This window comes from Hyperolius riggenbachi, chromosome 2 (assembly GCF_040937935.1).
Source record: "Hyperolius riggenbachi isolate aHypRig1 chromosome 2, aHypRig1.pri, whole genome shotgun sequence".
Classification (NCBI taxonomy): domain Eukaryota; kingdom Metazoa; phylum Chordata; class Amphibia; order Anura; family Hyperoliidae; genus Hyperolius; species Hyperolius riggenbachi.
Window position 1 is genome coordinate 389,964,029 of NC_090647.1, and position 11,108 is coordinate 389,975,136.

The following is an 11,108-nucleotide window of genomic DNA, read 5'->3' on the forward strand; positions in this document are numbered from 1 at the left end:
CAAACTTTTAAAAACTGTTTTTAAACACTTTTAATGTGGCAAGGAGCGACAAAATTGTGGCAGAGGGTAATAGGAGATGTTCCCTTAACGCACTGGTATGTTTACTTTTGTGCGATTTTAACAATACAGATTCTCTTTAAGTCTAATTGGGGAAATTAAATAAATAAAAAAAAAAAAATTAGGGTGTGGGGGGTAGGTGGGGGGGGGGGGGGGGGGGGAATTGGAAACTGTTCATAATAATGCATGAAGAAATTGTAAAATGACCATTTACTATGGCCTTGGTTAGTAATCATTATAGAGGATACAGTCTTCAGTGTTGTGTTATCAATACCAAACCTGTTCCCTTCGGTCTATCGTCATGAATAATTACAGCTGAGTCATTATAGCGCACACAGTCTGAATACTGATTAAGGGATTTTGTCTGGGGTAATAAGAAGCAGGCTGTGCAATAAAAAATGGAGCAGAGAGCAAGGTAGTTTATTTGTATAATCTTGACACTGATATAAATGATAAAATAATGTAGGATGCTGCGTCGTCTGAAGTTGACTTTAATTTATTGTTGTTTAATATTTTTTATATAATGAGAATTGTATGAGGACAAAATCTTAAAATTTTAAATTTTCTAAAACATTTTATAAGTTAATCTCTGAACTTACATTGTGAACATTCATACTACTTTCTTTAGGGATGGTTTAGACGGACCTTTGGAGTCGTCTTGTTGCTTTCCGTAGCGTTTGTGATGCGTTCAGGCTTTCATCAGCATTCGCATTGCGTTTGGATGCGGTTGCGTTTTTTCTTCCCCTAGGGGGACATTACCCGTCGCGGTCAATTGCCCCTGGAAGCAAAATGTAGCTTCCATGGGCTCCTTGAACGCCATTGAAAATCGGGAGCTGAACACCGCGTTTTTGCCAATGCGCGTAAAATCTTGGTACAAACGCTCCCATTCACTTGAATGGGAGCGTTTAACGCCAAGCACCGAACGCTGGCAGTAAAGGCTCTGCAAACGTCCGTCTGAAACAGCCCTTACTCCTTACTATAACATAACTGCACTTGTACATCTACTTTAATCAATAGTTAATAATTATCTCCCCAGTAATATTATAAATCCCACTATTCATTAAGATTGACTATTAATTTTTAACAATAGGTACTCATTTTTTGTAAAGCTAAACTTATAGTACTTTATTTCACCAACAATGAGTGGAGGTGGCGATGATGCGTCCAAACACCACAACCACCCCCACCAAAACCCCTCCTACCACCCCAAAAAACCCAAAATTATCTGGTCCAGCACACTGCTACATTTTTATTTTCGGCCTGTGACAAACTGTTCAGACTGCGTTCTGTTATGTGCATTGTTTGGCAGGGCTTATGCTTCAACGTGCTTTCTAACCCTATAATTGTAATAAAGGATAGTGCGATTAATTGATTGCTTTTTTCCCTTTTTTTGGTTTTGAAAGGATAAAATATATCCACTTACCAGGTGCTTCTACCTCTCAACAGTAGCAGAATGTTGGCAATATCTCCTCCTCCAATCTTAACCTAACTGTATAGTTTGTTGGTTACATCAGCACACCACTCTTGTAAAGATGAAAAGCTACTTTAATTTTGCAATACTCCACTTCTTAAGAATTTAAAATAAAATTTTTGGTTTTACACACATAATCCATAATTATAAAAGCAGGTTGTTTTTGTAGTTTGATTTACAAAGGGTTAACCTATGTGTGTCCCCCTAAAATAATGTAGTTATACATCTAAAATATTGCAAAAATTAAATTTTTGGGATGAATACTAATAAGAATGTATTGTTCATGTAACCAACAAAATCATTAACACTTTAATAAGTATTCTACTTAGCAGATGTTTTGATAATATTTTTAGAATTATTTATTAAATTTGATTTACTTTTGTTAATTTTGTGACTGATAATTTTGAAAAATTGGACAGGTAAGAAGACAAAACAAGCAAAAAGGGAAGTATCCAAAAAAGAACCAATTCAAGACTGTACTGAGGATGTCAAGATGGTAAAAAATGCAGGGTTACGAAAGGAGGAAGTATATTCTGTTTCAAATAGAGATAGCAAGGGTGAGTATATGTAATGTTTGAATATTATTTTCTCATGTGCTACTGTATAAGTAACTACGGAATAATTTATGGCACACAGTTTTATTAATATGTGGTCTGAACATGTTACCATTGGATGGTCAGCACTGGAGACTGTTTGCATCTCCCTTAAATGGATTCATGATTCATCTTGGCATAGCTCGGCACTCTTCCTCTCATTGCAGTACAGTTAAACTATGTGCCGCAGCTTTAAAGCAGTAGGATCAGCCATATTATGCCAGGACAATAAAAAACATATATAAGTAGATAAATACTTGATCTACTTACATAACACATGTATTATACTTTCCACGTTTTGATTTTATTGAATGTTATATAGTAAATGACGAGAAATCTGTTCCTGGTGGGTGCCATGTCTTTTGCCCACAGTTGCACACAGATTTCACCACCCATAGTTTACAATTTATATTTTAAGAAATGAAAAATTTAATAGAAATATTTAAACAAAACATGGAACGTAAACGTAATTTTTTTTTTCAACGTGTGATCTCAAAATTAGATATATATTTTCATTGTATGTATCACGCTAAATATAATTTTTTATTTTTTTAGCAAATCTCAAAAAAGACAAGGTGGATTTGAAGAGGTCACAGAAGTTAAAAGTCACGGATGATTGCCGTTTACAAAACGAAACCATAGAAAACGTGATAAGACAGAATTCACTGATTGGAGAGAACAATGAAACTGGTAATATTTTTATGAATATTTAAAATATATACATGCATGCATGAAATTACAGATCATGCATCACAGTATGAGTACAAGGTAATTGTTACTCAGGCACTGGAGAATATCATCCAGATTACGCAAATTAGGTTGTTTCAGATGCATAGCATGGGTTCAGTATAAATAAAGCACATTATGTGGTAGTACACCAAACTATTAGAAACCTTGAAATAGAGTTTCAATGTACAGGGAAAGTTAAGGACCCAACATGGTTTAGAAAAAGTTCAGTCTGTGGATGTCGATCAATTGATATAGATATTTATGTTTTTTATTCATATAAAAAAAGTATTGTAATAAATAGAACTGCCTTATTACAATGACATAGCCTTACAATTTTTCAAACGCCATTGTTTTTTGCTGTAGTTTGAGGTTTATTTAAAGGCATACGTGAGTTTTTTTTTAACATGCTTGACTCATAAAGTAACGGTTCCAAACATATCAAGTAAGCCACAGCAAGGAAAGATTGAAAATGTACACGGAATGCCCCAAGCGTAGTAGCACGGGATGTACTGTGTAATATCATGCTTACAGGTGAAGTATGCGTGTTATTGGTTAAGTACCTTAAGGTACAACTGCGAGATGTTCAGTGAACAATGTCTGTCGAGCTTTCCAAGGTAGAATGGGGGGGTCAAAATGTAAGTTGGTGTCTAAGTGCATTTGAAATGAGGTAGAGGTTTAAGCATTTTGGATAAAGATCTTGAAATATGTATGTACATGAAGTGGATGAGATAGATAGGCAGGTATGCGGAGTGTACCAATTGTAATAGGTAGCTTACTGTAAGAATGTGTATTATATTTGAAAAATTAATAGCAGAATTGAAATTTCTTTGTGGATAGGAAGATTGTACACAGGGTATTTTGAAAAGGGACAAAATCCGTACTGTATATGGGTGCAAGAATAACTTAATAGTGAACAAGTGAAATATGAAAAGTCATGTAATGTTATTTCTACAGTAGGTGTTTGATTTTTTTAAGACTCTCTATACAAAACACATAAAAATTCACAATTTAAAGAGAACCCGAGGTGGGTGTGAAGAATATTATCTGCATACAGAGGCTGGATCTGCCTATACAGCCCAGCCTCTGTTGATATCACAAACCCCCCTAAGGTCCACCTGCACTCTGCAATCCCTCATAAATCACACCCACGCTGCTGACAAACAGCTTGTCAGAGCTGGCTGTGTTTATCTCTATAGTGTCAGTGTGCTGCTCTCCCCGCCTCCGGCATAAATCCAGTCCCCCCCTGCATCCCTTCCATCCCTGATGATTGGAGAGAAGGTACGGGTATGCAGGAGGCGGGTGGAGCAGCTGAGACTGACTCTACAGATGTAAACACAGCCTCACAGCACGGCTGTGATTTATGAGTGATTGCAGAGTGTAGGGGGTCCTTTGTGTGGTTTGGGATAGCAACAGAGACTGGGCTGTCATGACAGATGCAGCCTCTGTATGCAGATAACATTCTATAAACACAACTCTGGTTCTGTTTATCCACCTTTTGGAGAATACCATGATGTATAATTGTACTGTATCTCATTTGTTGTATCATTTATTTTTTACAGAGGTATCTACAAAGCAAAAGGTTGCGATGAAAATATCCAAAGATTACAGTGAACAACGTGATAGAAAAGTTGAAAAAGCGGAGAGAAAAAGGGAAGATATTCCCGAGGATTATGGAGATTCCAGTGCATACGATAACCCAACACCTGTGGTAATGAAAGAACTGTCCAAAACCCAAAAGCGTCTGAAAAAGGTTGATTCTATGTACACTGAAGACAGTGGTAGAGTTGGTCATATAGAAAATGAAGTGTCCAAAAAAATGTCAGCAACCGCTGTTTTGGAAACAGGAAGCACTGTAACAAAAAGTGTGTTACAAGTAGAAGTGCAAAGTGTTCCACCCAAAAAAAGGAAATATCCTCAAGAGAGTGAGCTTGCAATGACCAAAGGTCATTCTAAGGTGGTAAAAACACGACCAAGAAGGTCGTGTACTAAAAATTTTTCTTCTTCCAAAGATTTTGTTTACCCACAAACAGTAAGTTTTGGGAAAAAGCAAAACAAACCTAGTGAAAACAAGATTGTGTGTGACAGTAACAAATCCATTGTACCTCTTGTTGAGAAAAAAAACAAAAATAAAAAGATTGAGAAGAATGACAGTGAAGGATCACATACACTACCTAACGTGAATGAATTAAAACACACTAACAATGCCAACAAAGAAAAGGAGAAAAATGATAGTGAACACCACAAAGTCGATATGTCTGACAATTCTGTAGATAAAAAGAAAAATGTTAAAATAACAAAACAGTCAGATGAACATTCAATGGGACAAACAGGTAGTGAATGTGGAGAACATGATGACATAACAGATTCCCCTTTAAATAAAGATAGTTTACCTGAATGTTCCGGTAGTTCACAATTGAAATTTACAAGTTCTGTGAAAGAACCATTAATTGACCCACGTATATTGGACCCTGATCATGATGATAGGTTTCTGATGGAACAAATTTTGAAGACCTCCAAAACAGTGTTTGAATTCATTGAACTACTACTGGACAATGTGAGCTTACTGCTAGATAGGCAGAATAAAATTATTGAGCAGCAAGGGAAGATATTGAAAAAAAAATTCGGAGAGTAATTGTCGCCAAACTTTGTTCAGTGTACTTGCTCTGAACCCTATCAGTGCTTAACCTTTTCAGTATGTAGTTACCAACATTAATCTTGTTCTAATTGTAAATGCATCTAGTTTAAAAGAATCAGAAACACAAGTTCATTAAGAAATTTTATTTTATATTTGGGTATTTTGTATGTACATTACAAAAACAATGGAAAAGGTTATTCATAGATCTTGAATAACGTAATTCAATGGAATTGAAAAAATTAAAGTAACCTTAGGGGCGTTGTAAACTATTATAGAAAGTGTGTACCTCAGTACAAGTTCAGTTCCTGACTCCAGTGAAGTAAAAACAGTTTTGAAAGAAACCTTAAAAAAAAATATTTGTCCATTGAAAATCTTTTTGTGCAATGTACTACATACTGTTAACATAGCCCTGATGAGCACAGTTAAATTTACGTTTAAAAATTCAGACTTTAGCAATGGATCTTGTATAAGATAAGCAGTGGAGCAGTTGTACATTGATGTACAAACACTATCCTTAGTATCAGAAGAAAGAACTAATACCACATAATTATCAAAGAATAGTTGTTAAGATTGTATCGACATGTTAATTATTTAGAATAACTTATTTTTCGGTAAACATAACAAAACACACAATGAAGCGAACTTATTTTTAACATAATTACTTATATGTTGATTGAGTGCTCTCCGGGTAAGTACCCGACTATTTGAAAAATAGAAAATTATTGAAGTAGAGCCACAAATAGCAATTAGGAAATACTGATGTGATTTCATTAGTTTTTTGATTAGCGTGCTGGATATGTTACGACGCTATGTCAATTGCGCTGCATAAGAAAGCCTTTACCCACCCCTCTCACTATTCCATCGTAGAGGGGAGAGATGGAATTGGTAAAGGAAATTGATGTTAGGTGTGACAAAACAAGAACTTGAAGATATGACTATAACAACAAATAAATAACAAACAACTTGGGCAAGTAGATTTACTTAATTTTGTTCTATCTCTTAAAAGGCCACGTCTTGAGGCTGTGGCATAGAGGATTATTTGGCTGGAGAGCACTGAAGGAACTTAGAAGTTGGAATGGTCCATCAGCAGACATCATGGTTATGCATATAACCATACACAAGTTAATTTGTGAAATATTATACCCTCATCGTCACCTTGTTTGAGAGCTCCTCCTCCAAAAGGCTGGTTGCTATCAATTACATTGCGAGCATCGTCTGTAATGTGCAATTGCACTTTGTTCTAAAATAGGATGCTTGATGGTTATCTGTGCGCATGGTCATTGTTGTTAGTGCATCCACCACCACCTCTGCGTGACAATTACAATATGACTTGTGCCATAGGGAGGGAGGTGAATAAGCATGCTTATGTGCAGATGTGACACACAGATTGCTCGGTATGGGTCGCAGATGTTTTTTAAGTTAAATTCTAACATCAAATGTAATTAATAGCACCCTGCACATGCTAAGAAACAATTTAGTGTACGGTGAGTATATCCTATTTACCGAAAATTGTGGTATTTATATGTTGAAACAGCATGTCTGCTTAGGATCACTTAATATGTTAAAAATTAGTACATTTCATAGTGTTTCTGTCAGGAGAGAATGTTATGTACTGTGCATAGTTAGACAATGTATGTAATGTGCAATATGAGTGTGTTCCAAAACTTGATTAAACCCTTTATCTGAAACACACTGAACTACGACATAGGACTAAATACAAACAGTGTAAATGATTAAATTACCCTTTGTCCATGCATAATATAAAAAATGAATACAGCATTGTACTAATGCATTATTTAAAGAGAACCCGAGGTGGTTTTTGAATGTTATCGGCATACAGAGGATGTATCAGCATATACAGCCCTTTCTCTGTTGCTATCACAAACCCCCCTAAGGTCACCCTGCACTCTACAATCCCTCATAAATCACAGCCACGCTGCTGACAAACATCTTGTCTGAGCTGTCTGTGTTTATCTCTGTAGTGTCAGTCTGCTGCTCTCCCCGCCTCCTGCAGAACTCTGGTACCCGCATGGATCCCTTACCGCCCTGCTGATTGGAGGGATGGGACGGGGGAAGGGAACGGAGCTATGCAGGAGGCGGGGGAGCATTTGAGACTGACACTTCAGATGTAAACACAGCCTCAAAGCACGGCTGTGATTTATGAGGATTGCAGAGTGCAGGGGGAACTTAGTGGTGTTTGGGATAGCAACTGAGGCTGAGCTGTATAGGCAGATCCAGCCTCTGTATGCAGATATCATTCTTTCTACACACCTCGGGTTATTTTTAAAGCATGTGATATACTAACTTTTAATTGATTTTTGTACACCAGCATTGATATGTTTACAAACTCATGAAAAGTTACGTGGAGTTAAATGCACAAGCATTAGTAGTGTACATAGATACCTACAAGTGTACACATAATTTAACAACGCACGAAATGATACAAAGAATATGCCTGTGCATGAGATTATACACAGAAATACATTGTGTCTGAAAAAAAAAAAATTTAAGTACGTTAAATGAAAAGTTTCTATGTACACTTTGGAAACGTATACATGTCTCTCCACGTAAATTTAGAGCTCTGTTTGTAAGCCTTGCTGTGCTTGTGTATCAAAAATTAAAAGGTGGTTGCCGATCGTAGGCTTGAGATGTGTTAGAGAAAATATGAAACACTGTTCTATTACAGTTTTATTACAGTCATTTACAATATTCATGTGTGTTTGATGCTATCCTCATAGTATAGTCAGATGTAGGGAAAATAATTTAAATGACGCATAACAAAAAAATTTGAACACGCAACACACAAGGTGATATAATGAATAGATATGTCATATTCTGGAGTTGTGTTGATTACAGGTAAAATCAAGTTTTCATAATTGTATTGTGCTATCGAGAATAGAGTAGTTTGTTTTTTAGCTTGATATGTTTAATGTTACATGAGGAATTATAGAAGGTGTATACCATGTTGTTGAAAATCATACAAACCATGATACACTACAACATTATATTTGTTTTAATTGTTTCTAATTTGAAAGTTTGTAGGTATTTTTTACAAAAATTTTAAGGTACAATGTGTACGTGTTTATGGTAATATTAAAATAAAATTACTATCTAAATTTAAAGGAATAATTTGTTTGGAAGGAATATAATAGGGAGAACAAATAAGTAAATGGCTAGAATAAACGGATGAGAATACTTATGGAGAGAGTAAGTTTCATGTCTTAATGACACTATGTATACTTTTTCTATTTCCAATCCATGACTTAACCATGACAGCATTTTTATAAATATGGTGTACACAAATGTAGAAGACTAAACTTTTGAACTGACCAAAGCTTGAAATGCGTTAAAGTCTACATTGTCATTACATGAATACTGTTGTGGTGTCGGGGAAAAAATAATTGAACTTTCCATGGCCTTGTAAACGACCAGGGCACACGTCCTGTGGCCGCACATACAGTCACCGATGCTACGGCCCCGCCTACACTTCACTTCTGTAATGCAACTATTTAAAGTATGAAAAAAACTGCGCCTGCCTTGACTTGTCCTTGCTCACACTGACGTCACCAGGAGTGTATAGCACAATCCAAGTCTGGTCTGTAAATGATCAATACACTCCTGGTGACATCCTCGGGAGCGAGGACACAACGCAGGTGCCGTGCTTCTCAGACTGTAAAGTATAAAATTCAAATAGTGAAAAGGAGGCGGGGCTGTAGCATCGATAAGAGGCTTCACGTTCAAAAGATGTCTGCAGAGGCCCATTCCAAGCCCCGGTTAACTACAACTCATTTTTACCTGACCCCACTAAAGTATTCTTAGAGATATTGTACATTTTAGAATGTGGTGACCATTACAGACTGACATGAATCTTTGGATCCCTAGCATAATGAACAAATATATTTTTATTTTGCATAGAACAAACATAAGTGTTTTCAAAAATTTGGCCTAAAGTCTTCACTTGATTTATTATCAATGTACAAAAAGTGAAAAGCATGTGCCTAGGCCAAGGAAAGTTGTTTTTAGATAATACATCCATCATATGTCAATTACAGTCTTTCTTCAACATAACAGTAGTGCGCTAAAATGACTTCTAATCTTATTTTATTAAGAATGACAATAATCATTCTTGTGACCAATGTAATGCCGCCTCATTTTTTTTAAAAAATGAAAAAAAGACTTAGTTTGCATTGGGAGTGATGCATAGTCACACAGTAGTTTATAATTTTCAACATATATTCCCTGAAAAAAAAAAAAACAACCTGACAATGTAGGTTTAAAAAGTGTTCATGTGAATTGAAAACTAATTTTTTTTTTAACAGAGTATATGTTGTACGGTTTCCAGTTTCTATTGGCTTAAAGGGATATTGTAGGGGGGTTGGTGGAAAATGAGTTTTAGTTTAGCGGGGCTTGAAATGGTCCCCCGCAGACATCCTGTGCCCGCGCAGCCAATCACCGATGCTCCGGCCCCGCCTCCAGTTCACTTCTTGAATGTATGACTTTAAAAACAGAAAACCACTGTGCCTGCATTGCTGTGTAATCGCTCCCGCTTATGTCACAAGGGGTTTATAGCACAAGTCCAGTATGGTCTTTGGTCTGAGCAGTATGCTCCTGGTGCCATCAGCGAGAGCGAGGACACGGCAATGCAGGCGTAGTGGTTTTTTTAATTGAAAGTCACAAATTACAGCAGTAAACTGGAGGCGGGGCAGGAGCATCGGTGAGTGGCTGCACGGGCAGATGATGTCTGCGGGGGACCATTACAAGCCACGGTTAACTTCAACTCATTTTCCCACGACCCCCTACAGTATCCCTTTAATAACTTTCATTTACAATGCACATGCATTTAGGATAGCATACTGCTAGTAATGCAGTGTGTGAAGAAATTGTCATACCCATGCACATCACATACTTAAAAAAAGAAAAATATAATGCTGATACATGTTTCTAGATGTCATGCATTTACTCCGATCTAATGTCATGTTATCCATAACAACTCCTGTATTTGATGAAAGAAAAAGTTTTCAAATTTTGCATGTATATTTTCGTCTGCCTGTGTTAACGGCACTTGTTGAACATGGCACAAACCGCCATTTACCATAGAATTTTTCCGGAAAATTTCGTTAGGAAATACTGTTGGATTAATTATAATTTAAACAGAAAGGTAAGGCCCATACACACATGACTGTTGATAAAAACATGTCTTTGGAACGTGCCGTCATTCAGTCGTCCAACCGCAAAATCAGGCGTGTGTACCGAATGTTGTTCTGGTGCTAAGAATTATTTTGAGAAATCAACGTACGGACGACTAATCGTCGGGACGTTAGAAAGACCCGTAGTTTGTAAAAGTACAACGTGTGTACGGGCATTGACATGTGTACACTGAATAAAGGCTCAGAAACACAACATAATTAAGTCTTTTCAAAAAGAAATATCACACAACAATCTTATCAACCTTCATGTACTATGAAAGCCATGCCTACACAGTCTATTGTATGGAGCAGAACTCAAGATCATGAAGACATTTTTCCATAAGCTGAACAAACAGATGATTTACAGACACACATCAGTATATACCAAAGATCTGTTCATGCAAAAGATCCATTCCTGCCAATTACATTCATAGTGT